Below are 21,401 nucleotides of genomic sequence, written 5' to 3'. Positions count from 1 at the left end.
TTAGTGCGGTGAGAACGAGAATCAAACAACACAGTAGATGCAATCAGAGCAATCAGGATGCAGCAGAGAGGGCAGAATGGAGTTTACAGCCACGCTCCTCCTTAGTGCTGAAGCATATTTAATAGCAGCAGGTTGTCATGCGGCAGTGTGCCTTCACATGCTACTGTGTCATGCTACTTGTGTTTGTGCTGAGCTGCTGTGCCAGCTGAAGCGTGTGAGGTTGTGCCGTGGCATCTGCTCTCGGCTTTAAGCTTGTCTTCCCTCTGGTTAATCAGGAGGGTTTCTCTGTCTTTCTGTCTCTCTAGTGCATCCTCTGATGCTTTTAAACCCACTATAAAGGGGGTCACAGCACACACACACACACACACACAGATGTAGCTACACACAAAAAAGATGAGATGATGAGAAGATGAGATTTTTCGTCTGTGCTTTTTGAAATGAGGGTAGAGCTGCTTCTTTGGTAATAATTTGATTCCAGCCAACATTACGTGTCAGAGTAAAAACACATTTGTTACACCAATGTTTTATCATTTCCGCTTTTATACGAGGTGTTTCTGTCAGCTATTACAGCCACCACCTCTTTAACTTTGATGGCAAAGTTATGCATTTAAACTTTGGTCACTTACTCGACATCAATGGAGCATCTGATCATTTCTCTTCTGTGACTTCTGCCTATGTTGAAAGTTTTGGTTTTGAAGCAAAAGCCCAGAAATGTTTCAAAACTTTACTCAAATCATTTTTCAATTTGAGTTTCAGCTGTGTCCTTCCATGTCCAAACAACACTGCTAAAATGATCTTGTCATTTTTTTTCTTTTGCTTACATTGTATGGAGTCACAGTACACCACACACACACACACACACACACACACACACACACAGTGCCTTTAAGCTGCCAGTGTGGTTGCTATGGAAACAAAATTTGGTCCAGTTCATATACAAATAAAGCCTAACATTTTGTGTGTGTGTGTGTGTGTGTGTGTGTGTGACTGTGTGTGTGTGACCTTGTCCTAGTGGTCAAACTTGTCAGTCTTCTTCACACTCACAGCCCCCCCACCTCCTGCTGCTGCTTCCTGGTCTCCAGCAAACTGAGAACATGCAATCGATAAAACACACAAGAGATTTGTTATGTCATCATCATACACGTAAGGGATAATGTATAGTTCGGAGGTTGTTATGGAGAAATAAACCCCGACAGGTTGTATGGAACCCCGACGCGAAGCGGAGGGGTTTCATTCAACATGAAGGGGTTTATTTCTCCATAACAACCGACCAACTGTACATTATCCCGCTTATTACACGGTTTTCGAGTGAAATAATTAATTTGAAACATAATGTTGATCAAAAAACGACTTTTTTCATTAAATTAAGTGTTGCATTTAGCGAATCTGCAAGACCGGGTCACTTCCGCTGTTTTGCCGAGCCTCCTCCCGTTCGTGCATTTGAAGCCTTTGATAATCAATCAGTGGATCGATAGATTACCATACACGTGTTCAAATGTGTGTATTGTGTGTAGTCGTATCTGTCATAAACAAGAGATTAACTTTACTGTTTACGGGGTGCGTTTGTGTAATATATTATAAAAACTAATGTCGAGAGCTGTGACACCGGGTCAGAGGCTCTGATCAGCAGGTCTGGTTTCCAGCAGCAGTGTGGAAGGAGCCTCCACTCTCCTTGTAACAGGTTACAAATCATTTATCTAACATCACTATTAGTCCATTAATGACGTTTTAGAGCAAAATGAAACACAAGGTAAATATCCTGCGTAGTTTCTCTTTTCTGTGCTGCGCTGATCAGAGCGCCGTCCTTAGCAACGGTCTGTTATACATGACGACGGTCCGTTATACAGAAATAACAGACCGCAGAACGCAGCGCTGGACCAATCAGAGAGCAGCATTCAATAGAGCCGTGTAATAAATCAAGATAAATGCTGTCCTATATTCATGTTTTTATGCAGCAGTGTTTTTTTTAAAAGAGTTGCAAACAAACGCAAAATCAGCTAATCTCATAAACTGCTGGCAAAATTCACATCTTCATTATATTAGTTAAAGAGATAGTTCAGCATTTTGGCAAATTGGCCCATTGCCATAATCCCTATAGTTTTAGGAGTAGGTTCGTTACCTATAATTGCCGGTGCAAGCTATTTTTAGTACGGCGGAGCAGAGCTGCGAGCTGCTCAGAGTTACGCTTCGGAGGCTAATGGGATTTCTTGGTTTCCCTCATCAAACTCATCAAATACACAATCCAACAACTCCAAAACAGTGTACTGGGACAAGTTGTGACTTTTTTTCACGCTATGAGATAATAACAGAACGTTACGAGAAAGAGTTGTTTTCGAGGCAAATGTAGAGACTGCTTGCTGAAAAACTGCCCCTCGACAGGAACGCGCTTCAGCGGTTTTGCATGAATTTACCTCAAAAACAATCTCAATCTCATAGCATCAATTAATTAAACAAATCAAGCGAGTTGTTGGACAATTAAAGGTAACAAACCCTCTCCTAAAACTACTGTAGGAAATGGGCCAGTTGGCCTGAAAAATGTTTAATAAGCAGACTTTTGCAGAGTCGGCGGAATATAGCTCGCTCCTTCGTTGGTTTCTCTTTTTTTCCCTCTCCGGAGCTCCCACAGTTCTGGGAGGCAGTTCATGTCATTTTGGCAAAACCTCGCCGCGCCCACCTGCCTCCACCCCCCCTACACGTGCTTGTGTAGGCTGTTTGCTAAGCCCTGCTAACACGGAGCTAATTTTAACACGGCGGAGCTAACGCTAACACGGAGCTAACGCTAACACGGAGCTAATGCTTCGGAGCTAACGCTAACACCGAGCTAACGCTATGCTAACACGGAGCTAACGCTAACACGGAGCTAACGCTAACAACTCCAGCCACACACAGGCACAAAGACACAGACATACCTGCACAGGAATAAAGGTTCACCGAAGGTGTGTGTGTGTGTCATGATGTATTACATTATCTTATAAAGACCCATGGTGTGTGTATCTGTTAGCATGTAGACCGTTAGCCACAAGCTGAACTTCATCAGTAAACATTTCATGTTTCAGTGGTTTCCTCCGACTTTCCGAACTCAAACCAATCACGATTCGTGACATGCATGACGTCAATATGCGTTCTCATCTCGTACTGCCGTAAGGCAGTTTCTCGCGATTGTCTATCCATTGACAAGTTTGTAACACCGAGACGGACGACTGATCTTGCAAGTGCGGTTTTCAGCTCACGGCTCTGCTGCGCGCATTCTAGACCCCATTCACTTCATAACAGGTCACTCAACCATCACAGTGACTCTGAGCCACAATAATTACACCCCAAATCCTGCATAGTTCTGCTTTAACTATCCCTTTAATGAATTTAATACGTACAGATTTAACCCCAACACAGCTGGTTTCAGGATCTTACACTTTTTATGAATGTGAAGTCTGTTATAACATGACTACGTTTCATCATGAGGGGCAAGATTGGTGGAGGAAAATAGCAAGTTGTAAAATCATGTTGATCGTCTAAATGAAGGGTTTTTGAAACTGATGCTGTGGCTGAATGACTGTTTACCCTGCAGCTGGATGACACGTTCGACTTCAAAGCGAGACACAATAATAAAATAAAATATTTCATGTGAAATTGCAGATTTTCACCAATGATTCACTGCCGCTCTACAGACAGAGGCCAGTAAAACTAACTACACAAAAGCATCCGAGCATTTTGTGATCTTTATCTGGAGAGGCTGTTATTTTTTTCTCTTTCTCTCTCTCTATTAAATTTATGGCCTGATAAACTGGTCCTGAAAAGTTGAGATCCTCATGACAGTTACGATGATCTCCAGTGATGACCTCGCTTCGTAGGAAAAGCATCAAAAAATCCACTGAAACTTTTCAAATCACTCCTGCAGGAGAATTCACCTCTGCCTCGTCCATTCACATCCTCTGTATGTTTACAACTGTGTCATTGTCAAAACTCATCTATTCACTGGTTCGTAGTTATTGTAAGATCAAAGATCAAAGAGGAAACACAATATGTTTTAAACTAATGCCTGACATTTGCCCTGGATTACAGTGGTTAAAGATAAGATCAAGATCATTCCAGTGGTGTGTAAAAGCATGTTATAATTACCCCAGAGCGTGTATGTTATTTTCTTTTGAGTATCAAATTCCTCGTCCCCGAAACCTTGACAGGCGATTCTAAATATTTGGCACTCGCTCTATGGTGAACAAAGCAGCTTAGCTCAGATTCATTAGAGCGAGAATGGTTTTAAATGGACGTAACAAAAACAAACTGAAGCTTTTAAAACCAGTATCTAACATTTAGCGAGCCGGCTAGTGTCAAGGAAACACATCCTGGACCTGGACCAGTCTTTCTACTGATCGCACGCTGAGACAAAATGATAAAAACCGCTCTCACCTGAGGAGCATAGTAAACAAGGTGACCCCTCCTAGACTGATGAGGCACTGGAGTGTCCAAGGAATTAGTAAATGCACTGTAATTATGGTATTTTATGTAATTTCTTATGCTGCAGTTAAAACAAGAATCATTTTTATTGAAGAAGTACCTACTGCTGAACAAAATATGGATGAATAGTTTATCCTCTTTAATTTTCCATAAATGATGTAAATAGATTTTTTTCACATTCACAAGGTGCATATGGAAAAGGACCAGACTCTCTATCTATAGCTCTCAATGGAAACCACTATTGAGAATAACAGCATAAGGTGTTACGGTACAGAGTGTGTTTGTATGTGTGTGTGTGTGTGTGGCGGGGGGAGAAAGTTAGAGAGAGACAAACGGCAGTCGTACATCTGGGTCATGTGCAGCGTGAGTCAAGGTTAAAGGCGCTGCCAATGGCGAGGCTGCCCCCTCGCAGGTATTCTGCCTAGAAACAAGGTGTCTGTGCATGTTTGTGTGAGCCTGGTGCAGAACTGCTCAGACAGATTCCTGAGCTGCCTGTCGGTGAGAGAGGCGTGAAGTCACGGCGCATCAATCAGCAACCTGCCGCCGTCTGAGGTGCCGGAGCCTCCATTGTACCTGCAGCATTGGAAACAGCTGAGACTGCACTTCATTCCTGGTTAAACACTGTCTCCCCAACCCTGAAAAACTCACTTCACAGATGCAGTTGGGGGGAAAAAAACAACAAAACAAAAAAAACACAAGCCCGGCTCAGTGGCTTTCCACTAACTTTACTTAGCCCAGAGACCCTTGCTGCTCCCATTCATTTGCTCTGTTTTTCCTAATAAAAGTGGAAATAGTTCAGAGCGAGAGGCGAATCATTTGACTCTGCATGTGTCCTTTGAGATAACGTGTCATGCTTATACCAGAAATTTCTTGTCTTTAGAAGAGAGAGAGAGCGAGACAGCGAGTGAGGAGAAATAACAAGCTCTCTGAAGTATACAGCGAACAGTTTCACATGTCTAATTTCAGGGTCAGAGGACAGATTGCAGAAAACGCTTTTGTTCACACTTCTCTCTCCTTGTCATGTACATACGCAGCGATCCTACACAACACAACAGTGCATGCACATGCAGCTAAAATACGGCGTTGTTTGTGCCCCTGCCTTTGTGTATGTGTAAATCTACCCCCTGCATCTTGAAAAAAAGATTTTGCCTTTGATGACCTTTTCCTTTTGATCTTTGTTCTGCAATATTTTTTTCCTGTACAACAAAAAGCCACAGACATGATTGATAATGCATGCATGCTCCGCTGGCTGCTGGCATACCGCTTTGATCTCCGTCAAAACTGAACGAGAGGAACTGATAAAATGTAGGGCAACCCTCGTTCTGCTGGGTTAAAGGGAGCTTTAATAAATGGTGAGACCTAACTGCCGTATTACTAACACACAAACACAAACACAAACATGCACACGCGTGCAAGTCTTGGATATCGAAGCTCTCCAAACCCAACTGAGCTCACGTTCTTGGATCATTCTCCCAAGGGCTGCGTCTTTCAAACCCGTGGGAATTGCACCGACAACCTCTAGCTCTCATCTGAGCTGCAGGACTATATAGCAGAAGAGCGGGATCTGACGTGAGCCTGTCAAATGCAGACTTGGATCTAAAGTTCTGTGACATCCTCGGCTTTTCCATCAGGGGCTTCAAGACCAAACAGTCCTTGGCTCCCACATGCACAAACACACACCAGCATCTCTTTGTCTCTCCCTCTTTCTCTCTCTCTCCCCCTCTGTCTACCAGCGCTGCGAGAACATGCATGTATTATTCATTTAGCAACTAGCAGGATGTGGGGCCTTGTCAAGAACTGAACCCACCGCAGCGGCGAGCAGAGCAAAGCAGAACGCAGCGGAGGGGGATGGGAAGGAGGGAGAGAGAGGAGAGAGGAGGAGGAGAAGAGAGTGACAGAGGGAAGGAAAGATGGGGAGATGTTTAATCTGATGAGTCAGTATCTGTGGGTCTAGATACAGTAAACAGCTGACATTACAGCAATGCGTCGTTGCAGGATAAACCTCATATGTCATGCGTTGGAGTTCTCCCCTGAGGAGCAGCACATCCCAACTCTTCTTTCCAACTGGGAGTCGCAGCGCCAAATTTCCTCTGCCCTGGAAGAAAATTGCTATTGAAGTTGAGGGTATAGCCTCTCGTCTTGCAGCGCTGTCACCAGAGCTAAATCTAGGTGGAATATTTAAACTCTCAGCCAGCAGTGATTGGCTCCCCAGTCTCCCCTGGCCAATCTTAAACAGCAATCTAACTGGCATTTTCTCCTCTCGCGGGCTGTCACTCAAGAGACATTTGTGGTTGAAAGAGTCGTAACACTCGGTCAGAATGAGCCATTACTCCGGAGATGGGCTTGGAGGCTCCCTGCAGGAGAGAGGGCGGGGGGGGGAGAGATAACAGAAAAGGGGAAAAGAAAGTGAAAAGAAGGACGAGGGGAAAAGATGGAAAAAAGCGGATGTGGGACGGAGGAAGGGAAAGGTATCAAAGGGTCAGGTGGAGGAAGGTGAGGAGAGAGAATGATAAAGGAGAGGTTATGGAGGACAACCAACTCCTATATGTGGATGGAAGTGATGAAAAACGGAGCCCCAGGGGGAAAAGGAAAATTAAAGATGGACTTTACACACACAGGTTTATATGCGAGGCCGCTGGAGGATGTGTTTGTGCTGCGAGCGTCTGAGCAATAGGTGCAATGTGTGTATAGAGGCTGTCGGAGGCATGAGGTCACATCATGTGTTTGACATTGTGTTTGAGCTGAGAGCTGAAGCCTTGTTGCTGCAGTTGAGACATAACAAAAGTCATTTGAAGGAGTTTTTTGCCGTGGTTTGATATTGCATCACCAACATACATGGCCTGTAGTAAAAACTTAACTTAATATTTCTTGCATTCACACACAATCTGTAGTCCCCCAAAGCTCTGCAGAACATTTTTCCATCACCTTGCCTTTACCTCACACCAGCCCTCATCAAATAACCCAAATTATCCCTTTAGGTTTTTGATTTAAGATCACAATTGGTGTTGTTGTCGGATACAACAGCTATTTTAAAGGGATAGTTCAACATTTTGGCAAATTGGCCCATTGCAATAATCCCTATACAGTAGTTTTAGGAGTGGGTTTGTACCTTTAATTGTCGGTGCGAGCTATTTTTAGAACGACGGAGCAGAACCTTGAGCTGCTCAGAGCTACACTACGGAGGCTCATGGGATTTCAAATACACAATCCAACAACTCCAAAACGCTCTGGTGGACAAGTTGTGACCTGCACATTCACCACACTATGAGATAATAGCCGGGCGTTACGAGACGAGTTACGAGAGTTGTTTTAGAGGTAAATTCATGCAAAACCGCTGATGCGCGTTCCTGTCTTGGGCAGTTTTTCGGCAAGCAGTCTCTGCATTTACCTCGAAAACAACTCTGTCATGGGCCAATTTGCCAAAATGTTGAACTATCCCTCTAATGAACACAAGTTATGCTAATGCACAACACCGCAATTGCTGGTGAAGACAACAGAGCTAAAGGGTTTGGTGGAGACCAAATCAAAGCTAAAAAAGATAGTGAATGGACAAAATGTAGAGAGACTAGAAACACTGTCCAACCTCCAAAAGGCTCCATATCTGCTGGACACGTTTAACATGTTAGTCATATTTAGCCAAAACAACATTTCTGCTCAAACCTGAAGTTTGGTCAACTTATTACAAACAAATGGTGTATTTACAGGTGGTGTCACGTCCTCCATGTGTTACTGCTTTATTTTGAAAATCCCCTCTGTCTTCTTCCTGCCCTCTTGTGTTTCCCCACCTGCACGGGTGCACCTAATGTGTTGCACCTGTGTCCTTTTGACCTTTTGTATTTTTTATGTTTGGATGAGTAGAGACCTTTTTTGAAGTTTTTGTCTCTTCTCCCCCAATAAATTACTTTGAACTTGCTTCCCTGTGTTTGTCTTCTGCATTTGGGTCCTGTGTTTTCTCTCCAAAACGTGACAGATGGGCAGAAATATTTGGAGTAGTGAAACATTTCTGACTCTGAGACCCCCCCGAGTAGTAGTTTGAAGGAAAAAAAAAAAAAAGACTGTTGCAGACACCTATTCATGCTGTTAACCACTGTCATTACATGGATTCAGTGTGTGGACGCTGCACATACTCAGCACCAACCTTCACCAGGATTCTGCCATTTTCCCAGCAACAGATTGACATAATCACATCACAGCTTTAAGGTGGCAGGACACATGAATGAATTAGTATTTCCTGATGCTCTGTTACATCGCAGCTAATAACATACAGACAAGAGGAAAAGAGAAGGGAAGAGTAGCAGCGCTTAAACCAGGAGTCGTCACTTCTGATCAGCCTGGCTCTCCCTGACAGACGACATTTGAACAAACAAAGGCCAGCACTGCTGTGAGTAAAAACAGGGCCCAGGGGAGGGGCAGACCCCAAACCATGTGGCCCACCCTGACCCGCCGCCACCGAGAGAGCGAGGGCACGTCAGCGCAATCTAGATAAATGCCCAGCCTGCACTGAAATATGTGTGGCTTTTTTATAACAGAAGGCTACCACATGGCCCAATTTAGAAAAACACTAACTTGTGACTCTGAAGATAACACTGTGTGCATGGGGGTATGTGAGTGTGTGTGTGGCACCAACACATGGTTATTATGCCCTCGAGCAAAGATGAAGACAGCTGCACAGTTGTGAAGACAGTAGAGAGCAGAAAGGCCCCACTGAACGTGATTTCTCTATACTGCACGCACATGAAACGCTGCCTTGTGGCCTGAGAAACCCTTTAACTATTCCATCAACAGATACATTGTGTGTCACTACAAATTAATAACTTTTAGTGCCTTTTTTCCCTCCTTTATTTAAAGCTAAATCATAAAGAGTTTCCTCTAGTGACATTTATCACTGTATAGCAATGTAGCAACAGCGGCATATATGTGTATCTCTGTGTGTGTGTGTGTGTGGTTCACATTGCTGTGCGAGGGCTGAAAGGCCTTTACATGTGTGTGCGTGTTGTGTGATAAACTGCAGGTGAGTTGAGGTGGAAAGCGTTACAAACCCTCCAAAGCCTGTTCAATCTGTTTTTCCCTTCAGAACAAACTGTTTTGCTTTCAACTGTTAATCTTGCCCTGAGAGTAAGTGAGAGTTGTTGGCATGTTGGCAGGTGTCATTACCCAAAAGCCCACGGGGGGCGAGGGATTCGCAAACAGGAAGTGATGATATTACACTTCTTCCCCCCAGGCGGCGGATTCCTGTCAGGTCTGCGGGAACGCCGTTATTATCATTACAAAAGCGCTAGTTTGTTCATCGGCTCCGGCAGCCGCAGCTATTACTTTACACGGGCGAAGATTAAAACAAGAATCACCAACATTTTTCATAATCCTCCTTCTAATGTAATAACCTCTCTCCTGAATCACCGCAGAATCTTATACGTGTAATTTTATTTTTTTGAGTAGATTTTGGGAAGATTAATATTTTGGATGAAGTGAGGAGAGGCGAGAAGTGATTTCCCCCGAGGTGGAGCTCCAGGCTGCGGGGGGAAAAGGAAGGAGTGCTGCTGGTTGATTGCCCCAGCTAGAGTGAGCTCTGTGTGGGGAGGCGAACAGAGAGGAGAGCCCCCTCTTCTCTTCATTCCCAGGTCCCGGTCCCCTGGGCTCTGAGGAAGAGATCCATTCGCTGGGAATAATTTAATCCCATAATGACTTCCGAAGATGGCAGAGTCGGATCGGCTTTCGTAGCTCGGATAAGAAAGAGAAGGTGAGAGAGAGAAGGAGGGTGAAGGAAGGAAGGAGGGATGGGCTTGAGAAAAAGGAGGGGGGGGGGGGGGTGGATAGCTCTCCTCCACCCTGGGGCAGTGTAATTATATCTGAGGATGAGATAAATGTCCTTTTAAACACACTCTCTTGCATACACACACACCAATACACACCTACACACACACACAGGATCACAGGTAACATATAGATGTTCCAGACCTTGGGCATTTCTCCACAACTCCCCGACTGAGTGAGTGATTTCTCTAAACTGCACCCTTGGGCCAGCGTACAACCATAAGCCAGCCTGTCAGGAAAGCGGGACGCACATTTGGTTAACTTCCCAGCACAGAAAAACACACACACACACACACATACACATACACATACACACGCAAGCAATCTGGGGAGCGTGGGCCAGCAACAGTGTGAGAGGGAAATGGGTGATAAAATCCTCATTTTCCTTCATTGCCGGGTCGTTTGTCTTCGTCGTGCAGGCGGCTCGCCAGTCATGGAAATGCTGGCCGGCAACTGAGAGCTGAGTCACGTCAGGCGTTCATCGATCATTTGACTGTTTACTGTTACTCTCACTTGCTCTTTCGTTCTTTCTTTCTTTCCCTCCCTCCCTCCCTCTGTCCGATTCATCCCTCGCTTTGCCTCTGTCTCTCAGTCGCCGGACGTAAAGTGAGCACGTTTGACCCCACACGACCTTTCTTTGATTCCTCTCTCCTCCATGTCCTGTCATCCTCCCTTTTGTAAATGGATGAAAACATTCATACTGTGGAAGGGGGATTATTGATAGATGTTTGTCGGATGAGTTCACGCCAACCGTCCAGTGTGCACAACCCAAGACTAACACTGTAAAGTACCTGCTCTGTCAGTCGAGGAAACAAGTGCTTTTCTCAGTGTATGGGGGGGAAATTGGCAGCATTTGTCAAGAGTGAAAGCAGGAGAACGTCAGAAATAAACTCCCTCTGAGATATCGGCTACAGAAGCAGAAGGGAAGCAGTGGAACAACCTGCCTGCCTGGCAAACAACCTCCTAAAAAACCACATTAATACAACTGACCGCATGCTAACCTCTGCGCTCATTGCATTAAGAGTGATACTGGCTGTTTCTTTAGCCTATGAAAAGCCAAAAAAAAAGGAACCAAACAAACAAAGAAAGGTCATTCTGTGTCAGTGATGGGACGTGATCTGGACAGGCACACACCTGTCTGCAGAAGGTCTCACACCTGACAATGTGGATCAGGACAAATATCAGGCCACGAGCAGGAGGGAGCCGCCTGCAGAGACAAGACTGAGTCGAGGAAACAATCCGAGGAAGGCACCGGAGAGATTTCTGCTGGTTCCTCTGAGTACAATGTCCTCCGTGGTTCTTTAACGGACAAAGTTTGGAACAACGAGGACTCGACCGAGAACTGGCCGCCCACTCCACCAATCTGGGCTTCATGGCACAGCGGCCATGCTGAAGCTTCTCCTCCTCAGTGAAAGTTTGCAGGGAAAAAAAAAAAGACTCTCCGACTGTGAAAAACAAGATTCTCTGGTCTGATGAAGGCGAGACTGAACTGTTTGGCCTCATTTTCAAGTGTTGTGTTTGGAGGAAACCAGACAAGGAGATGGATGGAAGATGGAAGATGGATGGATGGATGGATGGAAGTTTCTCCCGTCTCTGCAGGATCTCTGCAGCTCAGCCAGAGTGACCATCAGGCTCTTCCCTCTCCACAGTTTGATTCTCTGAGTAGAGTCCCGGTTGCTCTAAACTTTCTCCATTAAAGAAATATGGAGCCGCTCTGTTGTAGCAGAAATAAGTTTAGTTGCTTTGCCTCAACACAGTCCTGTCTGAGCTCTGCAGGAAGCTCCTTCCACCTCATGGTTGGTTTGGTTTTTGCTCTGATACACACTGTCAGCCACATATAGGCCTGAGCCTTTTTACATCATGTCAAGTGAAATTAGCACCAGTGGACTGGACTCCAATCAAATCTCAAAGATCATCAGTAGAAGTGGGACCAAAACATGTCTGAATGTGATACTGTATTGCATTTTGTTGTTTATCCCATTTTCACTTTGTCTCTGTGGTGTATTTTTATACATTACATTGTGAATGTGAGGGGTCACGACTCTGCTCAGCAGCTGGAAATGTTTAACCTTTGGCCGGAGGCTTGCTCTTCCGGCATGTTTATTAAAGGTCCAGTGTGCAAAATGAGGGGAAAAACAGTGACATCTAGCATCCGATTCTATTATTTATCTATTAAATAATTCTATTGTTTATTTATGAACATGAAACTCTTGAAATGTGCTCTCTGGTTGGCTGGATTTTCCATTTCGTACAAACATGGTGGCGCAACATGGCGACACTCTCTAAGCAAGATCCTTGCTATATAAAAGAAGAATTATAAGGCTAAGAAAACCAAACAGATTTTATTTTATAGCGATTATACACTTATACAAATATATTCATTGGTAGTATATTCAGATTTTGCCAATAAACCTTGACAAATATTACACACTGTCCCTTTAAAAGTTAAAACGTGAAACTAACCACCGACACCAAACAGGCAGGAAACTACACAACTGCAAAACTAATTTTAGTGAGAAAAATGTGACGCTGTTCCTTTAACAGAAGCAGAAGTCAAATATGCAGTATTATAACCTGCAGAAAAAGAAGGAGAAAAAAAACCATGGGCTGCTGCCATATAAAACAAACCAGTCATAAAATGACTGCAGGATGAGGAGGTGGGTTGTAACTGATGGGAAAACCACAGCGCAGTGATTGGTCTTTCACCACGGCGATCCATTACTGCATGACACATTTCAAACTCGGTGTTAGTGTAATCAGGTAATGTGGACTAAAGAGGCTGACTGATAGGCTGCAGAGAGGATCTGTCAATGGTTTGGGTCTCATGCTGCTCATTCAATGAGCCGCACAGGTGACGGAGAGCTGGAGGTTGACTGCAGCAGGCAGCTACGTGCAAAATCATTCCTCTCTCTGTGCACACACACACACACGCTGAGCCGTGCACACGCCTACACAGTAAAACTCCCACTGGAACCCAGCAAATCAGAGGCTCCTGAGTAAGAGCAGGTGAGCGTATTTGCCATCCAGCTGCCATGCTATAGGGAGAGAAGACCGAGGACTCACTGTACTGGTCAGCTCCGCTCCTACAGGATGACTCAGCGGCATTCAGCCCCCACGGGAACACAGGCTGCCTGTTAGCACTCGGCTAATAAGACGCCTGCTGGAGCTGATTCGTCACCATCCCACCTGAACACTGCAGAGAGAGAGAGGAGAGAGAGGAGAGAGAGATGCAGATTTAGATATTAGAGAGAGGGAAGTGTCTTGAAGATGAGTGCACCTGTCTCCAAGCACAAGCTGCTGCTCTCTTCACTCGTGAGTGCACACGACACATACAGAGATGTTCACCACCGCTCATATGCCATATATTGTGCTTTACATTTAGTACAGGAACAGTACAGGAAGGAAAGGAGAGAAGTGGGGAAGTGCTTGCAGAGAAGACGAGCACAGTCTGTGGTGGTAAGACTGGATTTGAATGTTGGTTATGTATCGAGAAAGATCTACTCATCCCCGGGGAGACAGCAAACGCCCGTGTGATCAGAGAAATAACCTCAGAAGATACGAAGCTGAAAGCCTATATAACGGAGTGCCAAGGTCATATATAGCATGAGTTGAGGTGGATGGGAACAGAACAGCATGCACTAAACAGTCAAAGCAAAAGTGCACAGGCATATATCTAGAGCAAGTTTCACTGCTACCAGTGGCATTTTCGAGACAGCACCCAATAAACCTGCACTACTCGATTTATTGCAAGTAAAATCACAAAGTTTATGGACTTTTTAACATTTGAACAATGAGGTAAAACGCACAGAGCAGCACCGAGACTCTTGGTCTGTGTGATATGTCATATAAACTGACAAGGATAAAGATACAGATCACGTGTTAACACCAGGTGTAAATGAGGTCCTGGTCTTGTTACGCATAGAGAGGAGGCGTAAATCTAAGGTCTTAAAAAGTGTCTTAAATTCAGATTGGATGGATCTCACATCCTATTTTAGTCACATAACCATGAGAATTTCTGGTATGTCCGTGTATTCAGATCACACAATGAGGCTGAACAGCCAACATCGTTACAGTCTGACCTCCGAGCTCCACGGCATCACTCAGGGTTCAGATGATTTGGGTGCTGGGGAACAGTGACAAAGTGGCACACACACGTTTTAAATGGCAACACTGGAGGTGCATCCAAAACCGTCTTTCAGGGTTTGTACAAAAGACAAGACCAGATACGATGCAAAAATTTGGATTTAAAATAAAGTGCGTTGCGATGCAGCATGTTTGTAATCAGGTGACAGGACCTTGAACGACATGACGAAACACAAATAACTGTAAATGTTCAGTCAAGATTTAGAATTAGAGCATTTCAAAGTCAGTTTTCTATCAATTGATCTATTCATCAATATACCTCAGCAGCAGTAGAAACTAACCAAATTCCCATATATTGTCATTTTCAGGTACATTTCATCTTATGCTACTTTAAAACTCCGGTCTTCTACATTTCATAAGAAAATATTCCTCATGAATATGATGAAAAATGGATGGACAATATAATAAAGTTTTTAAATACAAGGAGATTGAAGATTAAATCGGTGCTTCCAGCATCTCAACAAAATCACAGATTTGAGGAAAAGTAAAAAAAAACTAAAACATATTTGTATATCACAACTTTGTTTTTTCCCCTCTTTCCTTTCTCATTAATCATTTAAGATTTATCTGGTGTCCCTGTCAAACTGGCTCCATCTCCAGCAGCGTCAACAGTAACATGCTGCTTACACACAGACGCCGCAGTATTAATCATCTAATGATGCCAAATATAATAATGTATCAGTCTGAGGCACCAAACCAGCACCTTAACACTAACAATACTAAGCCAGTACTTTTAATCAGGCGGGAGTTTTCATACGGGATTTTGACTTTTACACTGCAAAAGATCTGAATCCTTCCACCAACACTGAAGCCTTGAAAACATTACAGAGAAAATAATTTGCAGGTTTGGTGTCTCATTTGTTAAAAACCTTTTGAATTAAACTTGTTTATATCCGTAAACACCGCGTTTTAGCGCCGCAGCTAACAAAATACCTGGCTGAGTCATTAACATAACACCTACGTTCTGGCATTGAACATGAGTGATCAGACAGTCACCTCGGTGTTACCATATTGTACTTGTCACAATGCCCAGACCACACAGAAAAGCTAAATGTGACCATTATAATTACAGCTGCGCAAAACTGAATCCACAGCATCGTTTCCACATTTTTACAGAGATTATGATTTCATATCTGCTGCTTGTTCACAGTGTGTGTGTCTGTGTGTCTGTGTGTGCGTCTCGTCTGACTACCATGTCCAGCATGTTCATGAGGATGCTGAAGAAAATGTTATAACTTTAAGCTCCAAGTTATTAAAAGAAACATTAAAAGAAAAAGGAAAAACATGAACTCGCTCACAGCACATACTCATGTCACGCCTGGCTCCTTCCAACGCACCCACACACAGACACACAAACTCTTAGACAGGCAGGCTGACAGACACACGTAGGACTCACACAACACACAAACACACACAAACACAGACAGACACATGCCGTTTTCCTTCAGCCCGCCGGCGATGTCTAGCACTTTCCTGCATGGACTCTGTGTCCAGATGAACTGACCGGACCGTGTTTTCAGTTCAACTCCCGTGTGTGTGTGTTTTTATAGTGTGTAGCCTATGTGTGTGAAGAACACACAATAATGTGTGGGGTCACTTGAGGTCAGGTTGGAGATGACTATTCATAGCACAGACGTTATCCAGCTCTCCAAGTATCTCGTCCGGCGAGGGACGAGCTCAGATCATCTGCTCACACTGGCCTCGTTCTCACTGCGGGGGAAGGAAAAAGAGTGTATTTTCAGTGCAGCTGTGGAGCAATTAAACTTTTTTGGACGCTGGATTTCGCAATTTAAAACCTCAGATTCCTAAACCCAGTGGGAACGCCGACAATGATGCAAACAAGTTTTTCTAAAAACAGAAGAGTCTGTGAGAATCTGATCTGGGCTTTTCCTTACGCAGATGTGTCACAGGGAGAATTATGCATTATATCCATATTTCCTTCACAAAATAACACACCCTATGAGGCAAACACACACACACACACACACACACACAGAGCTACATCACTCTGTAACTCAGGCTCCTTCCCGCAGACAGTACAACATTCCTGTTTCTCACACAGCCTGTAAAGAAAACACAGACAGTGCAGGGAAAGGAGGAGAAGCAGAGAGCGGCCAAATGAACAGAAATCCTCTAAAATTGTTTCTGTCACTGCTGACACGTTATATGTTTGTGTTCCTGTCCCGCTGAAAACCTCACATACCAGTACTGGCTTCTACATATGAGGCTCCGTCGATACTGAAAGAAATTGTGATTATTTTTGCACCCATTTTGGCTCAGATCTGATATTCTCATGACATCGAGCCGCAATAACACGGCGTCTAACTTTTCCCACGAACAGATCAGGTTCGCTGCAAAGGTGGAACAAAAACCTCAGGCTCTCAGGTCTTGAGTAAAGCTAGCTTTAGCTTGTGTTTGATGTGGATAAAATACACAAACTCCAGCATACGTAGTATACTGGGATCATTTCGGCTACACGTTTGTATATGTTGGATACCTGCAGCTGCTGCACAGTAAATGTTCTCTTGCTTTTGTCACATTGGACACCTGGACATCGTTTACTGTCTGAGTTTGTTGCTTTTCATTTTAAAAGACAACAGAGATGAATATGTCAATAATACTAATTTACAATTACAGCGTTGAATATGCTAATGATTATCTGGTCTTAGGTTCTCGATGTTAAAGGGATAGTTCAACATTTTTGCAAATTGACCCATTGCTATAATCCCTATAATCATAGCAGTAGGTTCGTTACCTTTAATTGTCGGTGCAAGCTATTTTTAGAAGGGCGGAGCCAAGCCATGCTATGGAGGCTCATAGGATTTCTTGGTTTCCCTCATCAAACTCATCAAATACACAATCCAACAACTCTAAAACGCTCTCATGGACAAGTTGTGACCTGCACATTCACCACGCTATGAGATAATAACAGAACGTTACGAGACAGAGTCGTTTTTGAGGTAAATTCATGCAAAGCCGCTGATATGCATTCCCGTAATGTTACGTTATTATCTCATAGCGTGGTGAATGTGCAGGTCATAACTTGTCCATGAGAGCGTTTTGGAGTTGTTGGATTGTGTATTTGATGAGGGAAACCAAGAAATCCCATGAGCCTCCGTCGCATAGCTCTGAGCAGCTTGTGGCTCTAAAAATAGTTTGCACTGACAATTAAATAACGAACCTACTGCTATGACTATAGAGATTATGGCAATGGGCCAAATTGCAAAAATGTTGAACTATCCCTTTAACTGCATGCTAACATTTGTATACTAGCACTAAGCATGTGGTAAAGACGAAAACAAAGGACTCGGCATCAGATCATTGTGACCCAGTGATGACACAAAGAACCTCAAAGTCACGACACTTCAACCTGCAGGGGACACGTTCTCACAAATCCAGCCTGTAGATGTCAAAACATTTCACTCAAAACCACATGATTGTTCCAGAAAAACATTATCAGAGCACAACGAATATAAGACTGCACAGTAAACCATCAAATAGAGGAACCATGTTGCCAGTAAGGCTAAAAAGTGAGCTCTCCATGTGATTGTATCAATTGGGTGTATAAGAAAATATTGGGAAACAGGTAAGAAAAGTTAACAATATAAGGAAATGTCCTGGAGAAGCAGGTATAGGCCTACATCATAATTACACCTGGTCAAAGGTTTTTACAGTCCTTTCCACAGATACAACTGGAGACTGAGTCTTTCACATCACTAACAGAGCAGCTCGTCTGATTATGTAGCTCGTGTGGTGAAGAAAACAATCTGCAGCAGTAACACAGGAAGGCTGCAGGGCCGTCTTTGTAGCTGTGACTATGAACTGTGAGATGAAGAGAGCAAAAATCTCTCTGCTGTGTCGACAAGCACCAAATGTTATATAGTATGCTGTGTGTGTGTGTGTGTGTGTGTGTGTGTGTGTGTGTGTGTGTGTGTGTGTGTGTGTGTGTGTGTGTGTGTGCAGGCCACTAACATCCACCTCATGAATTATAATGTAAGCTGTCAGAGTGAGTGTGTCTTCAGGACAGTAAGTGCAGTTCATGTCAGGACAGGACAGCTTGGTGCATGATTACAACCCTGCCTGTGAGCTGGTGCACACACACACACATACACATTCAGTCACACACTCTATGACAATGACCACCCACTAGAGATCAGGGTGGGGCGGTTCCTACAGAGCCTCCAACTCACTACGTCCTTTTGAATTACATCAGATCACCGACGATGTGTTGGGAGGAGAAGTGGCATCCCAAAATACATTCTGCAACACCTCTGGACGACACTGTAACTTTACTGTGAACGCCACTAAACTGATAATAACACATGTGACTGCACCCTCCTCCTCCAATCCTCCTCCTGTCCTAGATATTCGCTCTCTGAACCTGTGTGCATTGTCTATATTTGTCATCGGGGTGCATGCTTGAGCGTGTATATATGAATTTGTGTGAGGCTTACTCATGCTCGGCTGCATCGCGCGTTGCGAGGTAGCTGTGTGCGTACGTGTTGTCTTCGAATAGCAAGTGACAGTAGGTACCAGGCCAGAGCAGGGAGAGCCCCAAACAGGAAGCATGGTGGGGGGGATGTGAGAGAGAGAGAGAGAGAGAGAGAGAGAGAGAGAGAGAGAGAGAGAGAGAGAGAGAGAGAGAGAGAGAGAGCACCTCGGGGGCTTTCCATGGTGCTGGGCAAGATGTGAAGGTCATGTCGCTAAGCATCAGATCAGCTGGGCCGCTGGCCTGGGCGGGGAGCGCTTGTGTGTTTCTCAAAGAACGCCGGTATCATGAAATGCTCTCGAGGCATCTCTGTGTTTCTTTGTTTGTTCATCGTGTTGGAGTCACTTGTTTGTTTTTGCTTCTTTCAGCTCATCGTTTTGGTTTTACAGCTGCAACTTTCAGTTCACGTCTTCTACCTGTCATTTCTAGTCAAAGCTCCACACGGCCCCTAAAATGTTAGTGAGATAGTGGTGAACACAGAGGAGCGTTTTCTGGGTAAAGAGTCAGATATTTCCCTCAGGAGTTAGGAGGACTTAGGATGGAACTAATATGCTAATACTAATATTGTTCCGTAACTGTTGATGTATATTAAAGGGATAGTTCAACATTTTGGCAAAATGGCCCATTGCCATTATCCCTATAGTCATAGCAGTAGGTTCGTTACCTTTATTTGTCGGTATAAGCTATTTTTAGAACAGCGGAGCAGATCAAATACACAATCCAACAACTCCAAAACGCTCTGGTGGACAAGTTGTGACCTGCACATTCACCACGCTATGAGATAATAACAGAACGTTACCAGACAGAGTTGTTTTAGAGGTAAATTCATGCAAAACTGCTGATGCGCGTTGCCTTCAGGGACAGTTTTTCAGCAAGCAGTCTCTGTATTTACCGCAGATTGTGTATTTGATGAGTTTGATGAGGGAAACCAAGAAATCCCATTAGCCTCCATAGCGTAGCTCTGAGCAGCTCACAGCTCTGCTCTGCCGTTCTAAAAATAGCTTACACCAACAAATAAAGGTAACGAACCTACTGCTATGACTATAGGGATTATGATAATGGGCCAATTTGGAAAAATGTTGAACTATCCCTTTAAAACAAATAAATAAATAAAATTACTAACACTGATGTTGGGTAAAAAAGTGTCTCATGATATGTTTCATGTAGGATGAGAGACTTTAGTCTGATAATCAGACCAAACTGTCGTTTCATTATCACTTCATTATTCGCTGAAAAATTTGGAGATGTGGCTGCAGATTCAGACCTGCGGTACAAAGCCGACATAATTGGTCTTCTGTAGCTCGGAGACATTTTCCGCCCCTCTGCTTTCAAAACCCCAGCGGACACAAACTCAAATAATGTATTTCATGTATTCATCTCCTGAAGAGCGATGCAATGTTTTTTTTTATCTGACAGCAACAAAATGAAGTTAAATCAAAGAAAGGTGGTGAAATTTTATTACAGAGACCTGAGAAACGGTTATAGTGACGAGATGGGATCATATTGTACCTGCAGAGAGCTCCAGTGTGAGTCAGAGAGTGGGAAGAGAGAGAAACAGAGGAGAAAAAACAAGGACGGGTGTGGGGGGGGAAGGAAAGAAGATGCTCTTGACTGCAAAGCAAAAAATAAAATAAAATAAAATAAAAAAGATCCCTGCCACATTTGACAGCTGAAGTTTCCTTGATTCTTCAACTTCTTTTCATAAAAGTTCCCTCAGAGCGCAAGAAGAACATTTATATTTGTGTGTGTGCGCGCATCTGTAGGTGTGTGTGAGTGAACCTGTCAGTGAATCATCAAGTCTCCTCTCTAGCAGTTCAATAAATAACCATTCCCAAAAATGCCCGCTTTACTCACAGGTCAATTTCCCCGGCAGTCTGACAGAGAGGACTCCCCGGGGAGAACCGAATGAGTCAAGGCGCTCCGGCTGCCTTCCAATATCAAGAAAGGATCTACGGACAAAAAAGAAAAACAACAAACACACATACACACACAACGGTCCTACAGTATATGACTCACAATTCACGCAAATATTTCTCCACCTTACCTAAGACCTGACTCCTGCTGCGACCCTCTGCTTGAAACATGTCTCGTCTGGCGAGGTCCTTATTTTTAGGTGAGTCTGAAACACACACTAACACTCAGAAAAAATCATTAATCAAGCAAAAATGTCACAGGTTCCAGTCACAACTCTGCACATCGTAACGCAAATCCGGTGCCAATAAAAACTTGCTTTACAGTTATGCAGTGGTATCAACTTGTGAATATTCTATTGATACCTGATGCATAGGATGTAATTACACTGTACACAGCAGGCTTTCATTGTAAACTGAAGGTTTCTGGGCTTTGGACTGTTGATCAGACAAAACGAATAATTTAACAATAGACATTATTCTCATTTTCATCATTAAACATAACATAAATGATAACTGTTGGAGTCCAAAATGAAAACAATTGATGCATTTATAATCATAGTTTTATCATTTATGTGTTATTGACATTATTTTTC

General features: G+C 43.8%; 1 long non-coding RNA gene across 1 annotated transcript; it reads right to left on the bottom strand.

Moving 5' to 3' along the window:
- Positions 1-525: 525 nt before the first annotated feature.
- On the bottom strand, positions 526-21,015 carry LOC146987027 (uncharacterized). Its single transcript, XR_015035910.1, has 4 exons — positions 20,750-21,015; positions 15,986-16,116; positions 13,327-13,456; positions 526-1,086 (listed from the first exon to the last, which is right to left on the bottom strand). It is a non-coding gene; the product is annotated as an uncharacterized LOC146987027 (long non-coding RNA).
- Positions 21,016-21,401: the final 386 nt, after the last annotated feature.

The sequence above is a fragment of the Trachurus japonicus genome, chromosome 5 (assembly GCF_045865225.1).
Source record: "Trachurus japonicus isolate A0001 chromosome 5, Traja_1.0".
Lineage (NCBI taxonomy): Eukaryota > Metazoa > Chordata > Actinopteri > Carangiformes > Carangidae > Trachurus > Trachurus japonicus.
Note: the sequence above shows the minus strand (reverse complement) of the source record. Positions and strands in the feature narration are given on the sequence as shown.